The following is a 24,468-nucleotide window of genomic DNA, read 5'->3' on the forward strand; positions in this document are numbered from 1 at the left end:
ATATGAGGAAAGGCTGATGGATTTGGGGCTCTTCAGCCTGAGGAAAAGAAGGCTGGGAGGGAACCTGGTAGCAGTTTACCGCTACACTAGGGTAGTACATCAAGGGCTCGGTGAGCAACTGTTTGCCAGGGCACGCAAGGGGAAAACCAGTAGTAACGGCCACAAGCTCCTGGACAATTGATTCAGGCTCAACATTAGGAAAAATGTTCTGGACATTAGGTTGTCCAGACTGTGGAATAAGCTCCCTCCAGGTGCAATCACCTACCCTGGAAATCTTCAAGAGGAGACAAGAGTCACATTGCTGGGGTCACCTGGCCCCCAGTTATCTTTCTTGCTTGGTGCAAGGGGCTGGATCCGATGATCTTCTGAGGTCCCTTCCAGCCTTACCATCTATGAATCTATGAACAGTTAAAGCATGGGGAGCCATGGCAGCCAACATCCTGCTGCTGTAAAGGTTGTTCATATATGCTCAAGAGATCCCAGGAAAAAGTCCATGCCCTGCCACAGAGGAAGGCAAAACCTCCAACAGTCCAAACCAAACCCCAACAAGCAGCTAGATCATGCCATTGCTACAGTGATTTGCTGGTGAAGATACTTGTAGCAGTTTATAAGAGTTACTGGGTACATCTACGTGAGATGCTAAAAGCAGAGTAGACTAATAAGCATGTTATGGTGAAAGGCATGCTAATGCGCAATAGAATTAGTCTACTGCAAATTAACATCACTTAAAAGACGTGCTGGTACTACTGCGCAGTAAGCACCAATTACTGAGTATGAAGTTAGTACCTATTATTACAAATATTAAACTTAATGTACTGTGATTATGGTCATTAATGCGTGCATAGACGTGCCCCATTTATGAAATATTTTAATCTATGAGGACTACATTGCCAGCAAGAGCAGGTCAAGCTCTATATGGTTAGTGAATGAGTGCTTGCTAAGATGAGGAGCTACTAGAACTGGCTAGACAAAGTTTGGATCACTGCTGAACAAGCTTCACTTCAACAGCTCAGCAAAAGCCCTTTAGATCTGAATTCTATGCAAAACTTCTGGCTACTCCAGAAGTTCATATTGTTACGTACAATAATTCCTGAGCAATGAACAAATGACATGGTATCTGTTACCTTCTCTAATGTGCCTTCCACAGTTTTACACCAACCTCCTGACTATAGAGGTAGAAAATACATTCTTTGAGCTGCCACAGGAAAGCCACCGTAGGAAAGTACAGGGCAATCAAACCCATTTCCTCAGACCTGATAGACATCCAGTGGAAGATAGTATTGGCACATACACATTCACCACTCTGAAATTTCAGCCATAAAGCTCTTAACCTGGCAGTGCCTACAAAGGACCAGGAAGGTTTTTAATTTGGCCATTACGAAGAAGCCTTCTCTTCTAAATGTCTGGTGTCTGTACCTTACTGTTCTCTGTTTTGCAGCTAACAGAGCATCCTTGTAATTCTTACCTGCAGTGCATCTGATTTGGTGAGCTCATGATTAAACTGCACATTTTTGCACATTTAAGAGATTCAGATACATCTAGAGTGATCATTGGGCTGATATTTATTTGTGATTGATCTAGGAATATAAGCCAGTTATCAAAATAATAAAATAATATAAAAATTAAAAAACTGCAAAAAGAATACATACAGAATATTACAGCATAGATTGTATATTGAGAAGGTTCATTCTCTGACATACTGTATTATTCAAAGGGCTGATAAATGTTCCAAACCAAAAGGAAAAAAATGAAATATTGAAATGTTTGTTACAGATTTGAAAATGTCTTGTTTGAAAACTAAAACTCCCCCCAGGTTTTGTGATTTTTTTTACATGAAAATGATCCACCTAATGGGGAAAGTAGGCATATTACGGCTATATCCAGATAGTCAGGGGCATGCCCTTGCAGCAGCACAAATTGCTGCAGAGCACACCCCTTCACATGCACTTCATTGAGGGAAAAATTGTTCCACAACAAGCCAGATACCCTTGGCCAGCTCCTCCCAGCTGTTCAGCCAGAGAGAGCTAAAGGCACCAGTGCTGGCCCTATCAGTTTTACCTAGTGGCCTGGAGCAGCAGGGGCACAGGTTGGGCACCATGAAGGCCTGGCTGGAAGCCAGAACATTGCCCTGGGTGGCCTGGCTTCCATGTAAGTAGGTACATACTTGTTGAGTGTGCATTGCAGTGCTTTTTGGTCTGGCTTTTTTTTTTCTTGCTATTGGGAACTCCTGATAGCAAATTTTGGCCTGCACTACAAATTTGACTGGAGCAAATCTTCAGTACTTGAATGTTTGCCACATGCAGTTTATGGTGCCGCAGGGAGGTCTGTGGTGCCGCAAATTACACATGCCTGCACATGGGGACATGTCCTTTGAATCTGTATGAAAAACTGGGATTATATGTGAAAATATTCATTTTGTTGTATTCACAGACAGGTGAAACTTTAGGAGTATGGAAGATTAAGGAAAATTACTGATATGGAATTTCATAGAAATATTTTTCACTTGCTTCACCTAGCCAATGCTTGTAGAACATCACTAGCAATAGAACATTATATTATGGCGTAAACTAGGACAGTTATCCTGCTCCTTTAGTAGTAAGTATAAGTGTGACACTATAAATTCTAAAGGCAGTTAAGAGTCTTTCAGTACTGAAAATGATTCTTTAGTTACAAATTTCTAAATAATCTTTAGTTAGATTCTGTAGAAATTTCTACATCTTTACTTTCCTGTTTAAAGATGCTTTTGTGTAGTCCACTTCATCATCTGCTTTAAGATCTTCACTTGTGTAGACTGCCATAGATACAAATAACCAAAACAATATTGTTGAATTGGGAGTATTTGGAATTTTGCACAATCAGCCTGCTCTGTTACCTTCTGTGGCCTAATCTTCTACCAGAACCTGCTCAAAATCAGCTGGTCCCGCATCTAAATAATGTGGTAGCAATCTAAACAAGGAGTAAGAAGTTATGGGCAATAATAATAACAGCACTGACCAATAAAATACATGCAGTATGTGTAGTGTCTTCAGCACCACTCACCCCCACATCACTCTTTGGTTTTGCTTCAGCCATTTCCAAACCATCTGGATCTGGATACTCTCTTATGAGGGGAGATTATCAGAAACTGACTGCTGTGTTCAATAGTCAATGTTCCACTAAATTTATAGAATTAAAAGCCAGAAGGGACCATTAGATCATCTCTTTTGAATTTCTGAATAACACAAACTATAAACTTTCATTTAGTCACTCCTGTATTAAGACCAATAACACAGTAGCATAAATGAGGGGGGCAACTGTGACAGGAGCCTTGGCAGGGGTGAAGGGGAGAAAGAGGTATGCAAATAGCTGCTGCTGCAGCTGTGTTACTTTATGCACTGAAGCTGCCCAGGGTACAGCATTGCCCTGTTGTGCCTCTGAAATAACATATCTTTGTCTAAAACATAATTTATGCTTGACTAAAGCATATGTTCAAGAGAGGGATCCAGGTTGTAGCTGTATTGGTCTAGAGGCAAAAGAAATAAAAAAATCATGGCAGAGGTGGTAACTTTTATTAGACTAACTAGATATTTGCAAAAAATTTCTTCATTCGCAAGCTTTTAAAGGCACAGGCACGATTCATCAGGCATTAGGATTTCAAAGATTGTAAAAGTTCTCCTAGGTAGAAATGAAAATTCATATTTCACAGGCATTCTGAAGGCACGGTAAAGTCTCCTGTTCGAAGCAATTCATTTTGTGCAGATTAGACTCAGAGACACAAGTGACTGGTGCCTCCTGAATCTGGGAGGGCACCTGCAGAAGCCGCCGCCAGTGTCAGCCCCCCATGCCCCCTCTACCAGTCACCGATGCTCAGAGAAAAGTTGGAAACATCTTTTTACCTCAAAGTTACCTGATGGTAAGCAGGACGTAGAATCGTATTTCCTTCTGGTTATGATGTTTCATATTTTACAGAAGAGTAGAAAGATGAAATGCTCTTCTGGGCAGGAATCTCTTTTGTGGAGAGATATCTCTTTGCTCTGTTAAAATGCAAATTAGTTCAAACAAAGGCAGGAGAAGGGTCAAAAATAATTCCTACCCAGAGGAGCAGTCCAGCTTTCCACTCTTCTGTAAAATATGAAATATCATACCCAGAAGGATATATGATTCTATATCCTGCTTACCACCAGACAACTTTGAAGTAAAAAGACTTTTCCAACTTTTCTCTGAGCTTTATCTGGACAAAGTGAACAGTTCCAAACAGGAGACTTTACCACAGTTTCAGAATGCCTGTGAAATATGAATTTTCATTTCTACCTAGGAGAACTTTTACAACCTGCCTGATGAAGGGTGCCTGTACCTGAAAGCTTGCAAATAAAGGATTTTTTTTGCAAATATCTAGTTGGTCTAATAAAAGATATCACCTCTGCTATTACTTTTGATTACTTATGTTCAAAAGAGGCATCTAGTCCAGATTAGAAGACTTCAGGAGATGTGTCACATATCTGACAAGTCCATGTAATCATATTTGTTTAATACATTGCTTTCTTGCTCTGGTTCACAAAAATGCTAGCCTTCCTTCCAGCAAAACAGTGATTCTAAATAACCAAACATATAATTGAAAATAACTATCTGAGATTGGAACTGGGAGCTTGTAATTCCATTGAGAGCTCTACTATTCAGTATATTCACCAATAATATGGAATTTAATATAAAACCACTGTGGATGAAAATTATGGATAAAGATTGGCAGTGTAGTAAATGATAAAGACAAGACAGCCAAGAGAGTGACTGGAGCATAAATAAGAACCATTTATGACCCAAGCAAGTTTTATTCTGGAATAAAGGCATAGGCCAAGCAGCCTTATTAGGAATACAGTGGGCAGCAAAAAGAGGGAAACCATCAGAGTGAGTTTGTCTGGGAGTTTCCCTGAGAAGAGAGTTAGGAGAAGGTGGGAGTTTTTCATTTTGCTGCCTAAGAAGTTTCAATGGAAATGAAGATGGGAAATGGTGAAACAGCTGTTGTAACCTGCACTGGACATGTTTTGTTTGTGTTCCTCCCTGAAGGAAGAGCTGACTTCATGTGCATCAACTGCAAGCTGGTGAGGATATGAAAAGAGACGGTCCAAGGAGTAAGATGCACAATGCTGCACAGTATCAGAGATGAAAAAAGAGCCCCTGGATAGTAATCATGAAAGAATGGTGCAGGAGAAGCTGAAGAGCGAGGAAGACAAGTGGCAGTATGTGAATGCCAGCAGGAGGAACACCAAAATTCAGGAGAGACAGATTGAACTAAGGAGCTGTTTCTGAGTTTCTGCATAGAAAGTGGTGGTAATACTTCTGGAGGAAACAACAGATGGCAAAGATAAAAAAAACCTAGCCTACAGACCAGAAGATCAAAGATGTATGGCCCAAGGAATGGGGGTTCTGTGATCACCAAATGAAGGTGAAGAGTTAGAGATGGTCAGGAACTCCCATTTGAAGGGGATGGTATCATCTCTCTGTTGTCCTAATCTGGAGTATCATGAGATGTGCTGTATACCTGTTGCCTGAATTCAGGACATCAGAGAGAGAATTCAGGACATTAGGGAGAGAGTACTGGAACTCATTCATCTCTCAGAACACTACACTTTCCTGCTTGTCCATGCGCTATTGATGATACTGCCAGGAATGACCCTGAACAGATCAGAGGAGTCTATGAGGCTCTAGGCAGGAAGATAAAGAAGTTTGCTATGCAGTTTCTATTCTCATCAATTCTCTTCATCAACAGTAAAGGCCCAGGCAGAGACCACTGCATCATGGAATAAATGCATGGCTCAGAAGGTGATGGTGACTTTCAAAGAAAAACCTTAAATTCTTTGAGAATTAGCTGATATGTTCTGCTAGAACTGGGATCCATCTGGAGAAGAATGGGAAAGGCATCTTAAGACAGTATTTGGCTAATTTGGTGAGGAGGGCTTTAAACTAGGTCCTAAGGCTGTTAGTAAAGAAAACCCAATGGCAAGCGAGCATTCAACACTGAAGGATTGGGACTGAAAGATAAGTCCTAATTCTGAAGGAGGGACAACACAGTGCAGCAAAAAGATATGTGAGAAGAAAGGCAGTGAGATCCAAGGCTACAAAGCATCTTCAGTATATATGCAAGCACAAAGAGTGTGGGGAATAAACAAGATGAATTAGAAGTCACAGTATATAAAGAAAACTGCATTACAGAAACTTGGTAGGATAAATCCTATGATTAGAATATCAACATTGAGAGGTATACCTTGTTTTGGAAGGATAAATCTGACAAAAAGGTGGTACTGAATTATAAGTCAAGATCATATATGTTTGTTCTCAGGTCAAAGAGGAAGAAAGCAGCAAATCTGAATGTGTCTGGGTGAAGAAAAAGGGGGTAAAAAACAATAGTGATATAATGGAGATCTACTATAGACCACCAAATCAGGAAGAAGATGTGGATGGGGCATTCTTCAAGCAGGTAACAAGTGTATCTAAAACTTATGACAGTATCAGTGTGAGATTTTAACGTTCTTGATATCTGCTCAAAGAATATACAAGAAAGCAGAAGTTTTTTAGTAACTTCTCAGCATATATAGAAGACAGGGTTCTATTACAGAAAGTTAAGGATACAAGCACAGTTTTGTCCATCTTGAATCTTGTCATGAATAATAAGGGAGTTTTTTGGTGAAGGTGATAGAAAACATGGGGGGGAGTGATCATGATATGATATAATTTGTTACTCTAAGAATGAGAATATGAGATTAGCAAAACAAGAATGCTGAACTTTAAAGGGGCATATTTCATCCATTTCAGAGAAACAGCAGATAAAGTCCCACAGGCAGACAGCTTGAAAGATAAAGGGACTCAGGAGGGTTGGCAGTTCCTGAATGATGTAGTATTGGAGGCTCAACAATAAGCCATTCCAACATGGTGGAAAGATAAGAAGAACTGCAAAGAGACTAATGTGGCTACACAAGAAGCTACTTAGCTCAAAATCAAAAGAGAAACAGTTAATGGAAAGAAAGGCAAGCCACTGAGGATGTATACCAAGAAATAATATGAAAGTTCAGGTACAAAATCCTCAAGCAAAACCAAAATGAGATAAAACTGATAAGCGATATCAAAGACCACAAAGGGTTCTATAAGTATGCTGGGCAGAAAAGAAAGACCAAGGAAACTGTGGGTCCACTACTCAATAGCAAGGGTGATCTGTTAATGGAAGATACAAAGAAGGCAGAACTGCTCAATGACTACTTTGTCTCAATCTTCTCTACAAAAGAACATGCCCAACTAGCTAACAAAACAGCATAAATGAAGGGGGAAAGCTAAGGATCATGATACTTAAAGATCACATCTGAGAGGTCTTTATAAATGTGAATGACTGTTAATTGGTAGGGCCTGTTCAAATTCATCCCAGGATGCTGAAGGCCTGCCTGGAGAAATCTCTTGAGTCACTGGCAGCAATATTCACAAAGTCATGGATGACAAACAAGGTCCCAGAGAATTGAGAAAGCCCCTCTTTAAAAACGGGGAAAAGGAGGAACTGGAGAATCATAGACTGATTAGCCTGACTTCAATATCTGAGGAGCTACTGAAACAAATTATAAAATAATCAGTTTTAAATATCTCGGGAAGAAATAACCTACATGATTTTATTGCCAATCCGAGTTAATTTTATTCTTTGACAGGTACCAACTTGGTGAATGAGGCAAATGCAGGAAGCATACTGGGCCAGGGATGCACTCAGGGTGGGCAGCAGAGGGGGGCTATGGTGAATTTTGGAATGGCTGTAGCCCCCACCCACAGCCTCCCTCCCAGTGCTGCCACTGCCCTCCCTGAGCACAGCCTGGCCCACCCCTCCACTGGGAAGAGCCCCTGGCCCCCAGCCCACAGCAAGAGCCTATCCTTGCCCTTGCCCTGCACACGATCTGGAAGCATACACCCCCCATGCTCTCCCGCAGTACATGTAGCTGCAGGAGCTGCCCCCCCCGTGACCCCCCAAATGAGCCATGGTTCCATTCCATGCCCTGTCCCTGCCCCTGCCCCATTCCCTCCCTCACCATGGGGGTCTCAATCTGCCCCCCCAGTCTCCCTTCCCTCCCCCCTCCCCCTTCTCCCATAATAGACTTACCAGCCGGATGCCGCTCTCCAAGCTGCCCAGCTGCATATTGGCAATCGGATCAGTATTGGCCAATGTGGCTCATTAAAAATCGGCCATCAGTATCGGCCCAAAAAAGCTCTGTCAGTGCACCCCTAGTGCATACATAGTTGGCTGAATAACTGGAATCAGGGAGTAACTATAGGTAGACTGATGTCAGAATGGCAAGAAGTTTTAAGTGGCATTCTACAGAGGTCTGTTTTGGGTCCGGTGTTTTTCTAAATTTTCGAAAATGATTTGGATGCAGGAAAAGAGAGCTTCCTGATCAACCCCACAAAAGAGGGCTGGCAAGTACTTGGGAGGAAATGATTAGGATGCAAAGAAAGTTTGATAGACTGGGGAACTGACATAGTGAAATTCAACAAAGATCAATGTAAGGTAAAAAGAAAACAACAGAAAAAAAGAACAAAATGCACAGATACAGTATGGGAGATGACTAGCTGGGTGGCAGCATTTCTAAGAAAGATCTTAGGTTCTGATGGAACATAAACCAGCAATGTGCTAACAATAGTAATACAATTATGGGCTACACTAACAGGAATGTAGTAGGTAACATATTAAAGGTGAGAAATGCTGTTCTGCTTAGTGCTGGTTTTACCTCAGCTACAATATTATATGCAGTTCTGCAGTCTTAAGAAGGATGTGGAAAAAATGGAGAGGATCCAAAGGCAAGTGATAAAGGGTTTGGAAAGCAAGCTGTATGAGGAAAGTTGAGAGAAATAGGTATGTTTATTTTGGAGAAAAGGTAGCTGCATGACAGCAGTTTTCAGATTTTTGAAAAACTTCTATACAGCAGAGGGAGAACAGCAATTCCCCCTTGCCACAGAGGACAGAACATGAAGCAAGGACTTTAAACAGCATCAAAGTGGTTTTAGATTAAATCTTTTGTGGAGTGGGGATTCCTTACTGTCAGAATAGTAGGACACTGGAAAAAGCTTCTCAGGAAGCAGTTTTCAAGAAGAGGTTGCATGGACGTTTGTCTGGGATACTGTAGAGCTGTGTCTGCATGAGACGCTGACTGAGCAGTAGTCCAAGATTACTGTGTAGTAGCATCGTATGGCAGGAAGCATGACATGATCTACTCCACAGTAGTAATGAGCTACAGTGCAGTCAGCGTCATGAAAAAGCCATTTGGCAACACTACTGTATAGTAACTCTGGTTACTGCACAGTCATTTAATACTTGTATAAACAGTAACGACTGTGCGGTCAGCGTCTCATGGAGACATGGCCTAGGAATAGCACATTCTACATTTATGCAAAGGATTGGACTAAATGACTCCTGGTGTCTTCCAACCATATGAACCTGTGTGGCCTAGATAGCCTGGTTATCTGGGTTCATGAACTTGGGGGCACAAAGGACAAGCAGTTCCATATAAGCTCCTTTTATGATGCTTTGCTAAGAAGGGCTAATATAATCCTTGTATGTATAAAGAGAGGAGAAATGAGCAGAAAAGTGTTTTTACTTCTGTACATCAATAAAATTCTGGAATAGTATGTACAACTTAGGTACCCAGTAGGGCTGTGCGAAGCTTCAGGTGCTGATTCGGTTTGGAGGCGATTTGGCCCAATATCTGCAGCTGGCGGACCTATCCCATTCTTTTAAACATACTGGGGATTTGACTGATTACTGAATTTGCTGACAAAATTGCTTAGCTATATGAGATGTGGGAGATGAATGCAATGGAGATGGAAATATTTGTGATGAACTGTGTTCCAGTGTCTGACATAAACCCTATGAATACAGGAAAGGACAGACTTCTCCAAAAAGGCTCAGCCTGTTGAGGAGATGTTGGATGTGAGGCTCTTTTGAAGATCTGTCCCCACCCACACAAAATCCATGGGAGAAGGTGGAAAGAGGATGTTTGCTAATGACACTGTTGAGAACATTCTCACTGTTAGTTCTTCAGATAATTTAATAAGTGATGTTGAAGGCTTTTGCTTATTATCTTTATTCATCTCTCACTGTTATGTTAAGAATGCAACAGAATAATGCCATAGAAAGAATGTTTAAAACCCCACTGAAGAGCACCTTCCTGTGCTGTTTATTTTCCTTTTGCTATATTCAATTTCACTTTTCATCAGGGTGACTGGTCAGTTTCACTTGCACTTGCACATGATACAAACACTGTAGTGTCTCTTTATATTTGTTTTCTTTATAAATGGTTTTTTTAGAACGAGTGTGGGGGGGAACTTTTTTGCAGATGTCCTACAACTTAAAACCTGCACCTTTCCCAGCTGCTACTCTGATCCCCTTCCTTTCCCTGTCCAATATGCTGCTCTGCTTTCTGCTCCCTTCCCTGTGGACCCTGCATAATTTGCTGCTGTGCTTTCTGTTTCTTACCCTATCTGCTTCTGTGTTCCCTGCTCCCTCCTAGTTCTGCCATGTGCTGCATGCAGAGGCTGCCTGTGCCAGTTATGGCACACGTGGTTGGCCACCTCTGCACTGGAATGTTTAAAAATATTCCCAAATTTGGGGCCATATTTGATCTGAAATTGTCTCCTGTACTTACTGTTCTTTTTCATATAATGGATCCTGGATAAGAGGCCAGGGAGTAATATTTGCGTAATTTTTTTTCATTCTGTCTGTTCTTGGTGTGTTTCACTCATAATTTATCTTAGTGGAGGCTCTCAATTGTTTTTATGCTGTTTTTATTTGTTGTATTCACATGAATTTCTGTTCCATGGATATGTTCTTTTTTTGCAAATGATAGTTTATCTTTTTCTTTTCAGGTTCTTTGACTATGAATGTAAAAGGGAGTTTTTCTTTTACTGGCAAAGGGGAAAGTTTCAAAGCACAAGCTGCTTCCAGGGAACACTCCAAACAGTAATGCTCATATGGCTTCAAAAATGAGCAGAACAAATCAGAAAAAAATCATTTAATAACACAAGTGAATGAAAAAGAGGGTGCTTTCCACATGGAATATGACTAGGAGTGACCTCAGTGATGTTTTAAAGGGCACAGTAGAAAGATATTTCTCAATATAACTAAAAAATAATTGCTGCTGTCAGGCTGACATGAATAGCTTTCACTTTGGGTAAAGGCAGATGTAACAAATATATCACTATCAAATGAAGTTGCTATAAGCTGCTATGATATAACTGTTACGTCTGCATGCTCCCGTAGTGTTGCAAAACCTTTCCAATTTTAACCCTGTTTCCTTCAGGATTAAAGTTAAATCCAGGTTTGAGAGACACTTGGCTGGGATGGTATAGTCAGGAATGATCCTGCTTGAGCAAGAAGCTGGAACAGATGACATCATGAGGCCCCTTCCCACCCTGTTTTTCTATGATCCTAAAGTTTAGCTAACTTCTGTTGTTGATGCATGATCCCAAGCAGCAATGCATCTTCCTCTTTTAAAGCAGTTGAAAATTACCTTTGCCCACAGCCTTAGTAAAATGGTTTTAGTAAATAATGCTATAGATAATGTTACACCTCAACCATGCGACACCCAACAACTAAGGAGACAATGGATCAATGCCATCACGCATCACCTGCACACATTTCTCATCAACAGTTTTATTCAAAATGGGGACAGCTTCGAACAAAGCTCCAACAAACCGGGGAGCTGCAGCAAACATTGGTTCTTTCCATATTTATACACCTTGGTTTATGCTCATTAACATTTACCCCACATTTGTCCCTCCTTTCTCCACCCTTAGTCCTTCCCATCTTAAGCTCCACCCCTGTTTATTGTTTACTTCATTAGCATGGAATTGCCTATGCATTTCACTGCTTTATATATCTTTTTGTTATGAGCGCATGCCTAAGACCCTGACCCCTGCTTCTTTCGGTCACTTGCAGCTTCTTGCTGATTTCTTCACCATCTCCAAGGTCCTGCTTCTGCTTTATCTCCTAATGATAGCCAGTGGGCTGCATCTTTCTTCTTACACAACGAGCTATATATCTTACAGCACTACTATATTGTTAGGAAAATATAAAAAATATATTGTTAGGCTATAAAAAGGTTATAGCCTTTTATTCAGCTGCAAATCCAGTGCTCCCTAAGATTCAAATATTGTCACCCTATTGTCACCCTAACAGATAACATAATACAATCAAGGTTTTAGTATATAATGATATAAATAAGAATGATTTCATGAGTCCTTGGCTACTGTCTTTGTTTAAAAAAGGGGCAGTCATTTATTTATATTGATTTAAAGTTTAACCAGATCAGTCACATAGTAAAGCAATCCAAAGCCTTTAATGTCCTTCTTTTAAAAGATACTGCCTCAATAATGTTTTAAAATTTCTTTTAATAAACTTTGTACAATGAAAAGAGTATTATTTTCTACTGACAACTTTTTCAGATTTATTTAACAGACTTATTTAACAGGTTATACTTTCTAAAGATTCCAATCTATGATATAAAGGATGATATTGGGCACGTCTACATGTGCATTAATGCAGTTGTCCTAATATGCATTAAATTTAGTACCTTCAATGTGAGGTACTAAATAAATGCTCATTAGACTGCTCTTATGTGCAGTAGCAAAAACACACACTTTATAAGTAGCCTATTTTATTGTGCATTAACATATTTGCACAGTTTTTTATGTGATACTTTAATGCGCAGTAAAATAAGCTATTACACATTAAAGTGCATGTGTAGATACCTCATTGTTTTATAAAGTTAATATAAATTTACTTTGTTCTTGGTCTATTTCTAAGTGGGTTTTGTCCCTTGGTAAATGTGAGCAGTTGTTTTCAATGTGTTCTATGGATCTGTGGAACACTTTAATCATTATTAGCTATTATTAGCACATTTCTTAGCCATCATATTTATAAAATTATGTGACATGCCAAAAATATCTTACTCTGTTTTTGTAAGTTAACAAATCAAAAAACAGGGCTGATGCCCAGAGACAACCCATTTGGAATCTCTTTCCCCATTCTATTTGCTTGAGGCTAAATTTAGTATTCTAGTTCCTTGGTCTTGTATTCCTCAAGGGCTTGATTTTACCTTAGGAATGACCTTTAACAAAGGGGTATGTGTAAGAAGCACTGCCCTAAGTGCAGTACCCGGTGGTGTTGTGTCTCTTTCAGGTACGATTTCCTTCTGATTTCTCCTTTCACTTGAAGGGAATGGCAGTGCCAGCAGCTAACTGTACTCTCTTTTCAGGACCTCAGTTGAATTGGCTGGCATAGCCTAGTGATTAGGGCACTTGCCCAGTAAGCAGCAGACACAGGTTTTAGGCCCTCTTAGCCAGTATAAGATTGATACTCCATCTCCAGCTACCCAGCAAACTATCCTTAGCATTAAGATATAGGCCAAGCAGGACTGATGGCATCCTGTATCCTTTTGTTGAAGCTGGACCAGTAGGTAGCCAAGAGGAAAAGCTATTTGGGTTCAGAAGAACAGTGAACAACTAGAAGTCCAATATTGTTTCTTGGTAGAGTGGGGAAGGCCACGTAAGAGATGGTGACCTGGGTTCTAGCCCTTGCTCCCTGCTCTTAGTGCCTTCTCCAGTTTTTTTCCAATGTCTATTTAATGCAAAATGGAGAAATAGTACTTGGTGCTTGGAAGGGGTCATCAAAAGAATCCTTTCTTCATTCTTTAGCCAGACCTTCTTTGCAAACAATCTATAATTTTCTTGATTTGATTTAGTTCAGATCAGCATACATTTTTTAACTTAGATCACATTCACACAAAGATGCATGTGACATAGTTCTAGCTGTCTGGATTGTAGCCAGATCCTTGTTTGGCTTATTTAATTTAGCTGTCCTGGGTCTCTACTCAGGTGTTTTGCATAGTCCTAACTAATAAGGCATTCATTAAATTATAATCTCTGATATCTGTGTGTGCCCAAAGACTTGCATGGCTCTGGAGAGTTTTAACTGATCAGATTCTATTGACATAATCAAATTTTATTGAAGCATAAGAAAGTATAGCATCAATGGCATTCCCTGTTAGGTGTATTGGCTACCTGGAGTAAGAAGTAATGTTGATATTATTTCCTCAGATCATTAGATCCTGCCCTGCATTCACATAAGGAAAACAACTGTAAAGTAAGAAATTTCTGCTTTTAGATATTCACTTCTCACAATAGAAATATGCTGCCATGCCTGACCCTTTGTTTTGATCATCACTGTACTATACCTGTCAGAAACAAATTTTATTTACTATCCCAAAAATTGTTTTTCCTGTGACTTCTATGTGAATAAAACTTTATTTCAATATTGTTTATAAGAAACCTTTGCAGACTAGCAAAAACATGCTGGATTCATGAGATTCAAACCAACAGTTATACATTTCTGAAACTGCTCAATAAATTCACAAACATATGATTAACTACTACCATCTATGGTTATTATAATCACTCATACTACAACTATTGAAGCTTATCTGTATAAGTACATCCCTGTATGATAAAGAAACCTGATCCAAGTTATCTTAGGAGACACATTTAGGTCTTTAGCTTTATGATATAAATGCTTACGACTTTTTCCTTAATTGATACAGAAAGTATATTGTTATATTGTCACCATACTAATTACCAGTGGCTGCATATATAGGAGACACTGACTGTGCAGTAGCCAGTGACAACTGTACACTAGTGTTGCATGGCAAGAAGCCTGATGTGATGCTACTGTGCAGTCGTAAAGAACTACGGTGCAGTCAGCCTCATGAAAAAGCCATTTTGCAATGTTCCTGCGCGGTAACTCTGGCTATAGCAGTCATTTAGTAATTGTTTATATAAGTACAAAGCATCTCATGTAGATGCAGCCAGTATATTGCAAACTGAAATGAAGGATATGGTAATATGTATCCTATGATATTGTGAGAATGAACGGCTTAGCTTCTTATGTTCAAATCTTACACTCCATAGAACAAGCAACTTTGAATCAAGTGTTGGATAAATCTATCAAATTATCATATAATCATAGAAAAGTAGGGTTGGAAGGGACCTCATGAGGTCATCTAGTCCAACCCCCTGTTCAAAATAGGCCCATCCCCAACTAGATGATCTCAGCCAAAGCTTTGTTTTTTAAGCCAGGTCTTAAAAGCCTCCAGGGACAGACATTTCACAACATCTCTGGGTAATGTGTTTTAGTAATTTACTACCCTCCTAGTGAGAAAATTCTTCCTAATGTCTAACCTAAACGTCCCTTGCTGCAACTTGAGATCATTGCTCCTTGTTCTGTTATCTGCCATCTCTGTGAACAGTCTAGCTCCATCCTCTTTTGAACCTCCCTTCAGGTAGTTGAAGGCTGCTATTATATCTCCGCTCAGTCTTCTCTTCTCCAAACTAAATAAACCCAGTTACCTCAGCCACTCCTCGTAAGTCATGTACCCCAGCCCCCTCACCATTTTTGTTGCCCTCCACTGGGCTGTCTCCAATTTGTCCACATCCTTTCTGTAGTGGGGAGCTCAAAACTGAACACAGTACTCCAGATGTGGCCTCACCAGTGCTGAATAGAGAGGAATAATCACTTCCCTTGACCTGCTGGCAACACTCCTACTGCTGCAGCCCAGTATGCTGTTAACCACCTTTACAGCAAGGGCAAACTGTTGACTCGTATTAAGCTTTTCCACTGTAACCTTCAGGTCCTTTTCTGCAGAGCTGCTGCCCAACCAGTCAGCCTGTACTGGTGCATGGGACTGTTCTGTCGTAAGTGTAGGACTTTGCATTTGTCCTTCTTGATCTTCATGAGATTTATTTGACCCAATCCTCCAATTTGTCTAGGTCACTCTGAATCCTAGCCCTAGCCTCCAGCATATCTATTACTCCCCTTAGCTTGGTGTCCTCTGCAAACTTGCTGAGGGCGCACTCTATATCATCTTCCAGGTTATTGATGAAGACATTGAACAAAACTGGCCACAGCACTGACCCCTGGGTCCTCTACTTGATACCAGCTACCAAGTAGACATCAAACCATTGATTACTACCCTCTGAGCCCAATGCTCCAGCCATTTTTCTATCCAACTTAAAATCCATTCATCCAACCTGTACTTCTTTAGCTTGCCTGGGAGAATGTGGTATCAAAAGCCTCGCTAAAATCAAGGTACACCACATCCAATCATGTTCCCATGTCCACAGAGCTAGTCATCTCATCATAAAAGGCAATCAGGTTGGTCAGGCTTGACTTGCCCTTGGTGAATCAATGGTGACTGTTTCTAATCACCGTCTTGTCCTTCAAGTGCTTAGTAATGGATTCCTTGAGGATCTGCTCCATGATTTTTCCAGGGACTGAGGTGAGGCTAACAGGTCTGTAGTTACCTGAATCCTTCTTTTTTCCTTTCTTAAATATGGGCATTATGTTTGCCTTTTTCCAGTAATCTGGGACCTTTCCTAATCACCATGAGTTTTCAAAGATGATGGCCAGTGGGTCTGCAGTCTCATCAGCCAACTTCCTCAGCACCCTCAAATGCATCCCATTCAGCCCCATGGACTTGTGTATGTCCAGCTTTTCTAAACAGTCCCTAACCTGTTCTTTCATGATTGTTGGCTCCGCACCTCCTCCCCAAACTGTGCGTCCTAGTGCAGTAGTCTGGGAGCTGACCTTGCCTGTGAGAATTAAGGCAAAAAAGGCACTGAGCACTTCAGTCTTTTCTGCATTCTCTGTCATAAGATTGTCTGCCCCTTTCAGTAATGGACCCACACTTACCCTGATCCTCTTCTTGCTGCTGGCATACTTGTAGAAACCTTTCTTGTTACCCTCCATATCCTGTGCTAGCTGCTACTCCAGTTGTGTTTTGGCCTTCCTGACATGATCCCTGCATGCCTGAGCAATACTCGTATACTCCTCCTTATCTGCTTGTCCAAGGTTTCACTTCTTATAAGCTTCCTTTTTGTGATTTAGTTTACTGAACTGTTCCCTGCTAAGCCAACCTGGTCTTCTACCATACTTACTAGTTTTCCTGTGCATCGGGGTGCTTTGTTCCTGCACTCTCAGTAAGGCTTCCTTAAAGGATAGCCAGCTCGCCTCTCCCCTGTAGACTGGCTTCCCAGGGGATCCTGCCCATGAGTTCCCTAAGCGAGTCAAAGCAGCAGGTCAAGAAAAGCATGGCCTCTGGTTGGCTGCTCTGGCACTTGCACCAGTAAGTTGTCCCTAAAACCCCCAAAACTTCCTGGATTGCCTGCACACTGCTGTATTGCCCTCCCAGTAGATGTCAGGGTGATTGAAGTCCTCCATGAGAACCAGGGACTGGGACTGGGAAACTTCCATTAGTTGTCTGAAGAAAGCCTCACTTCCTCCTGGTCGGGTGGTCTATAGCAGGCACCCACTACAACATCACCCTTGCTGCTCCCTTCTAACCTTAACCCAGAGGCCCTCAACAGGCCTATCTTGAGATTCATACTAGAATTCTGAGCAAGCATACATCTTTTTTACATCACTTGCAACTCCTCCTTGTTCTCCTCCCTGTCCTTCCTTTACAGCTTGTACCCATCCATGACAGTCCTCCAGTCACACAAGCTCCCACCAAGTGTCTGTTATTCCAATCATCATAGTTCTGTGATTGTGTGAGGACTTCCAATTCTTCCTGCTTGTTTCCCAGGCTCTGTGCATTAGTGTACAGGCACCTGAGGTAACTAGTTGATTTCCCTAATTTCTTAGGAAGTATGAGAGCACCTCCCCCGTTGATCCCTCCTGAATGCTCTTCCTTCAAGTCTCCCACTTCCCCACTTTCCTTAGGGCTTTGGTCTCCATCCCGCAGCAATCCTAGTTTAAAGCTCTCCTCACTGGGTTAGTGAGCCTATCTGTAAAGATGCACTTCCCTCTCTTCATCAGGTGCATTCCGTCTCTTCCAAGCAATCCTTCGTCTTGGAACAACATCCCATGGTCGAAGAGGCTGAAGCCCTGCTGGCAACACCACCTGTGCAGCCAGGTTTTGATCTGCAGAATGCACCCACTCCTGCTTGGGCCTTTTCCCTTGACTGGAAGTATCAAAGAGAAAATCATCTGAGCCCCAGACCCCTTTACGCTTGCACCCAGAGCCTTGTTGTCACTTTTGATCCACACAGGGTCTCCCCTGGCAGTATCATTGGTTTCCACATGGATGAGCAGCATGGGGTAGTAATCAGAGGGCCAGATGAGCCTCAGTAATACCTCCATAACATCTTGAATCCAGGCTCTGGGCAAGCAGCAGACTTTCTGAGACAAGAGGTCAGGTTGACAGATGGCTCCCTCGGCCCCTTGCAGAAGGGAGTCTCTGACCACCACCACCCGCTGCTTCTTCTCCTTCACCAATGGAAGGTGCTCCTCCTTCTCTGTTGCTTGGGCTACATATCTGTTCTCCAGATGAACTGCTGCAGGCAGAGGTGAGGAGTTATGCTTGCTGCCAGAGGTCACTAACTTAAATTATCTGAACTACTGTCTTATTTGATAAATAATTGGACTATCTAATATAAATTTCCAAAATCTGTTTTATAGCATTCTGTTACATTGGATTATGCTTTTTTTCATTCCAAGTTTAAAATTTTCTTCCCGTAACTTGCAAACAAAATTTTATAGTGTAATTTTCCTAAGTTGAGCTGTCTGGGACAGTGTTGTATTTAATTTAAACTTATGCCTGTCAGAAAGGGAAAAAGCTATATGAGTTAAACTGGCAGCTTCTGACAAATATTTTAATTCCATGATTTATCCTCTTCATCTTCAAATCCTTTCTTTGTGGCACTAATACAGGGAGGAAGAAGTGCATTTAAAAGATTAACCATTGTTCATTTTGACATATGAAATTATAATTTTAAGAAAAACTTTGATAAATACCAAAATGTGCAGCCAGTTTGCTTTTTCATTCTTACCCAAGAAAAGAGTAGGTTTTTCACAGATGGACTTTACTTTTACACTTAACTTTTAGCATTTCTTGTGCTTCTTTCAGTAAAGTCTTAATTCTGTTATACTTCATGGGTGCGTCTAGATGAGCATGCACATGCAGTTTGTGGCAATGCAAACTGCACATGCTGTACATGCTCATGTTCACCGCGCTGCTAATTTGCAGTGGGGGGGGGGTTTACACTGGGAGATCCTGTCGTTAAAAAAAATGTGTGAGAAGAAAGTGCTGCAGCACACGTGGCAGCAGCATGCACTGCCAGAAACCAGAGCTTGGCTGTCCAGAGCCATACTCTACCTGCTGGTCAGGCTCTGTGCTCCCAAATCACTGCCGCTGCAGCCCTCGGAGGCCCCCAAGGTCCCAGGTAAGGCAGCTTGGACCAGTCCAGGTGGTGGCCCTGGGCTTCCCTACCCCACCTGGGGCAGCTTGCCACATGTTAGAATGTGTGTGCTGGGGCGTTCCCCAGGGACCACTAGCAGTGGCACAACTATGTGCCACTGATATTTGTTTCTGTGGAAATATATGTTCTCACTTGTGGGGACATACCCCATGTGCCTAAATGCTAAGCACACATCTCATAACTGCAGTTTTGGGCACTTATGCACAGTTTGGGTTATTGTCCAGTTATTTAGTACTTGGTTAATAACTCTGGTTATTGTCCATTTATTTAGTACTTGCCAATACAAATAATAAATGTGCAGTAACGACTGAGCAGTAAAGTCTTATGTAGATGTGTCCACTATCTCCTTATTCTACAGTTTCTCATGGGGTATATCCTTGGTATATTAGGATATGCTCAGTAGGGCTGAACTTCAGCTGGGCAGCTGTGAGGAGAAAAAGAATTGTCCTGGTAAATACATAAGCTGGAGAATTATGAAATTTGAATTGGACAAAAACCACAATAAGCAGATGTTAGACACATGGAGAGCATGCTCCCACCTTTTAGCTTAGTAGGCTGCTTTTTAGGGGGTTTCGCTGGGGGGCACATTTTAGGTGGCATTCCCCCCCACCCCAGTTTAGATGAGATTTGAATAGCTATCACTATTTTATAGAAAAGTGCTGTAATAGCAGTGGCACATATACTGAACTGCATCTTGAAGCTGGCTTATTGGGCAATCAAAAGAGGGAGACATGGGGGCAGGTGGGCAAGCTGCAAGCTAATGCCAGTTTCAATTGGAGAAGTGGAGGGTGCTTTTGGCCCTGCTCAAAGTATGTTCTAGTGGCTGGGGAATGGGAGATTTTGGTGTAAACTATGCCTATCAGATGAGGAATCTGAACTAAAATCTTGGTAAGTAGCCCCAAATGTCACTGACATGTTTAAATGTAGGTACATAAGTAGCCCATTAGATGCCTAAAGGGGAAGTTGGATTTGGGTCCACTTACCTTGGCAGAGAATGGCAGCATCTTGGTTTTGCTAGCCAGTGTTTGATAGTCAGTATGCCTGGAGTACAGATCAATAAATAGGCTCAGATCATGGTCAACATGCTACCATTTAGCTGCAACTACCACATATTACTTGTGACCTCAGTAGCTGTCAGGTGCAACTGCCATGGGTATTAAACAGAAGTTCTTCTTGCTGCCTAGGATACAGAGAGATGTGTGTATGAAGTCCTTCAAGTCCCATCTTTTTTGTGGACCTTGTCAGTAACATACAAATGTATGAAATCTTCACAGCTGTTTAAAATGTACATGAGATGCTGTTGTGCCTTTCCATAGCTAGAGGCCTGGGAAATAGGGCTGCTGAAGTCTTTCTCAGCTTATATTCCACAGAGGCTTCCATGAACATCTGAGTGAAAACAGCAGAACTCTATGGGTATTTGATCCCCTAGCTTTTGCTCCCTGTTTCTTGAAGTTGTAGGGCTTGTCACCTCCACCTCAGGATGGCTAGTCAGTTTTACATGCATTGCATTCTGAGGGAGAGCAGAGAATGGCTACCTGCTAGGTGTGTCTACATGAGAAGCTGACTGCACAGTAGCAGAATAATACTGTGCTGTAGCACTTCACAGCACAATGTAATACACTAGTATACAGTATTATTAGGCTAATGCACAGTAGCATCTCTTAAAAGACATTTGCCAGTGCTACTACACAGTAACTCTGGTAATCGTCCATTTATTTAGTACTTGCCAATACAAATAATAAATGTGCAGTAACGACTGAGCAGTAAAGTCTCATGTAGATGTGTCCACTATCTCCTTATTCTACAGTTTCTCACGGGGTGGATTCTCCTGGTCCCAGGGGAGTTGTCACCCACCTTGCCGTACATTCCATCATTTTAGAACATGGGTGCCATATGATGGCAGCTAAAAGCTCCATGGTCCTTGTACTTGAAAGGTACTTGAAGCTGTGTCCCATGATCTGGAGTCTAGTAGTGGAGGAAGAAAAGAGGACTCGACAGAGGATGGACTTTTCTGAGACCCCCTACAAGCCATTTCTCAGTGCTTCTCAGCCTGGGAAAGAAGCAGTGACTGATAGGAGTATACAGGCCTGAGGACATGGAACAACAAACAGTGATGGCAAAACTTCAGGATGAGCAGGGTCACCTTCCTTAAGATCTCTGCCAGATTGGCCGTGTCACTCCAGGCAAGCCACGAACAGGAAAACGCCCATGATAATGAAAAATGAATGGCTGTAGCCATGTGGAAGCTTGGAGCTGCACTAGGCATCTGGTCTGTTGCCAACCACTTTGGCACCCAGATTCTTTCACCTCTTGAACATACTGGAGGTTACTGAGACATTTGTTTGTATGTATTTTTCAAATTGCATCAGTGCTATCCATAATGCTATCCATTGTCATCCTGTGCCCACCACACCATGCTGGAGTTCACAAGAAAGCCCTATCCATTTTATAACAGGGCATTGTAGACTAATAGGGACAGTTCATGCACACAACCCCTGGGTAGTTAGGCAAGGTCCAGTACATCAAGATTGTTAAGAACTTCAGTGTGGTGCCATTAATAACATGGAGAATGTTTATGAAGGCCATTCCCAACATAGAGCTGTAAGGGGTGACTATTCTTCTGCCCTCTGCTATTCATGAACCTGTCCATCTGGTCTACCTATGGCTCATAAAACCCAATACAGGCCAGTTTGATGCCAAGGAGAAACTCTTCAACTGAGCAGCTCCCTCAAGTCACAGTGAAGCCACTGCAGGCCTGAAAGCTATCACCCCTGAGCCTGCGCTTTTCCAGGCTAAAGAGCCCCATGGCTCTCAGCCTGCATCATAAGGTCTGCTTTCCTGACCTCTGATCATGCACGTGGCTCTTCTCTGGACTCTCTCAAGCTTCTCCACATCCTTTTTGAATTCTGGAGCCCAAAACTCAATGCAGTACTCCAGCTGCAGCCTTACCAAGGCTGAGTACAAGGGGAGAATGATGTCCTGGGATTTGCTTGAGAAGCATCTGTGGATGCAAGCCAGCATTTTGGTCACATTAGTAGCTGCAGCATCGCATTGCAGGCTCATGTTCATCTTGTGGTCAATGATGACCCCCAAGTCTCTTTCTTCCATAGCGCTAGCCAGCATAGCACCGCCAAGCCTATAAGGATGCTGCAGGTTTTTCCTTCCAAGGTGGAGAACCTTGCATTTTTCGGTGTTAAACACCATCAGGTTCTTGTCCACCCACTTGGTGAGCCTGCCCAGGTCAGCCTGGGTCGATCACATGTATACTATCGTGTTAAGGAACTGGGATACCCTTCAGCTCTAAACTTCCCTCTATCGCTGTGCTGCTTGTCTACAAGGAACAGGACAATATTTATTCCTGGGACAATTTGTCCTAGCAAAATTGTTCAACCTGTCTTCAGACCAGACCTTACTGCTCAGGCAGAAGAAGTGCTGTCAGTTTATGAATCATAGCCTCCTGGTTTGTAGAATATAAGTCCTCACCCCTACAGGAATAAGCACGTAATTGTCAGGTACTCTGAAATCAAACTTACCATAGAAAAATAGTCAGGTAAATAAAACAGAAAATGGGTTTTATCACGCTCTTATACAAGTTAGCCATGTTAGTCTGAAATCAGGCAAAAAGCAATCTAGGGTGGCACATTACAGACTAACAGTTCAGACAGGCATATGTTTGTTTGTTTTCATTGGCAACAGCCTATTTAATTACATGCTACATCAGTGAAGGCAAGGTAGAAGCTTTCCACTCTGCACTGTTCTCCATATACTTTCTCTAGTGGCTATGTTAGTGGCTCAGCTTCAAAAGGTATCTTGCAGGAAGTGCTGGATAATAGGTGAGCTGTGGCATGGCGATTCGAGTGCTATGCTGGGAAGTCAGAGACCGTCAGATTCAAATTCTCTCTGGTGAGAGGTGCCTAAAACCCTCAGCTTCTAAAATTAATGACCCAGGCATTGAAAGAGATGTGCACACACGTCTGGCCTTTTCTTGAAATAAACCCAGTAGTCATAGATTTAGTCTGACTGTATTTTCAGGCATCTAAGGCCAGCACACAAGAGGCATGGGTGCAGGCCCCATCTGCTACATCTGCCCAGACTCCATGACTACATAGTCACATATAGTCATCGGCATGCACAGGGCTATGTGCCCAGGGATAGAATTCCACCATGTGCATAAGTAGCATTTTTGGCATTCAGATAACCAAAAATACCAAGTTGATAACCAAATTTGGAATTTAAATGACCAAGAATGGAATAGAATTCTACCCCTAGAGATTAGGTCACCCTTAGGAGTCCACTTAATTCGTGGTTTCATGGTTTTTGTGGCAACCATGAAAAATGGTGCTGTCCATGATTGCAAAGAAATATTGCGTTGGCTCTGATTGCCCACAAAATGAACCTAAACCCCCTCCTCCCACAAGCACATTATTATTTATATAATTCACTGTTTTAGAATGTCCTAGTGACTACCACAGTACAAAAACAATGCAAGAATCACTGCAGCCGTAGATCATGTGACTGAAAATTATTGTCTGCTAGTGACATAGACTAAGTGAAGGCACTAGTCAGTGAAGTGAAAATGTTTCTATTAAGGTTAGTGTTAGACCCTGACTCCATGCAGTGCCCAATGACTAGGAAGACGACAATCCAATTCCTCATGGATCCTGTTGCTCATTAGCCAGAGCAAGTAGGGAGCAAACACCAGCACACATTGCTCGCAACAGCTTTATTCAGAATGGAGACAGCTTTGGGCAAAGGTCCCAAAAAAATCAACAAAGTGGGGACCTGCAGTGAGCATTAGTTCTTTTTACATTTTATACACCTTAGTTCATGCTCATTAACATTTACTCCACCTTCGTCCCTCCTTTTGTTCCACCCATTTCTCCTCCCATCTCAAGCTCTGCCTCTGTTTACCATTTACTTCATTAACATGGAATTGCCTATGTATTTCATTCATTTACATGCATTTTTGCTAAGAGTGCATGCTCAAGACTTTGACCTCTGGCTTCCTCTGGTTACTTGCTGCTTCTTTCTGGTTTCTTGTTGACTCCTTCTTCAGCTCCAAGATCTTGCTTCTGCTTTATCTCCTGAAGATAGCTGGTGGCCTGCATCTTGTTCTCCTTACACCATATATTCTACACACTACCCCATTGTTAGGAAACT

The 24,468-nt window shown here is 41.8% G+C and overlaps 1 protein-coding gene across 9 annotated transcripts in view; it reads left to right on the forward strand.

The window, feature by feature from the left end:
* The window catches only part of PKNOX2 (PBX/knotted 1 homeobox 2), an 827,020-nt gene that overhangs the window by 409,771 nt on the left and 392,781 nt on the right, over positions 1 to 24,468 (forward strand). Inside the window, exon 5 of one of the 9 annotated variants that reach the window (XM_090027055.1) lies at positions 6,314 to 6,451. The exons of the other annotated variants lie outside the window; for them this stretch is intronic. The gene's annotated coding sequence lies outside the window, so the exon portion shown is untranslated. The remainder of the gene's footprint in view (positions 1 to 6,313; positions 6,452 to 24,468) is intronic. 9 annotated transcript variants of the gene reach the window in all.

This window comes from Crocodylus siamensis, chromosome 14 (genome assembly GCF_052110815.1).
Source record: "Crocodylus siamensis isolate JL-2025a chromosome 14, ASM5211081v1, whole genome shotgun sequence".
Taxonomy (NCBI): Eukaryota; Metazoa; Chordata; order Crocodylia; family Crocodylidae; genus Crocodylus; species Crocodylus siamensis.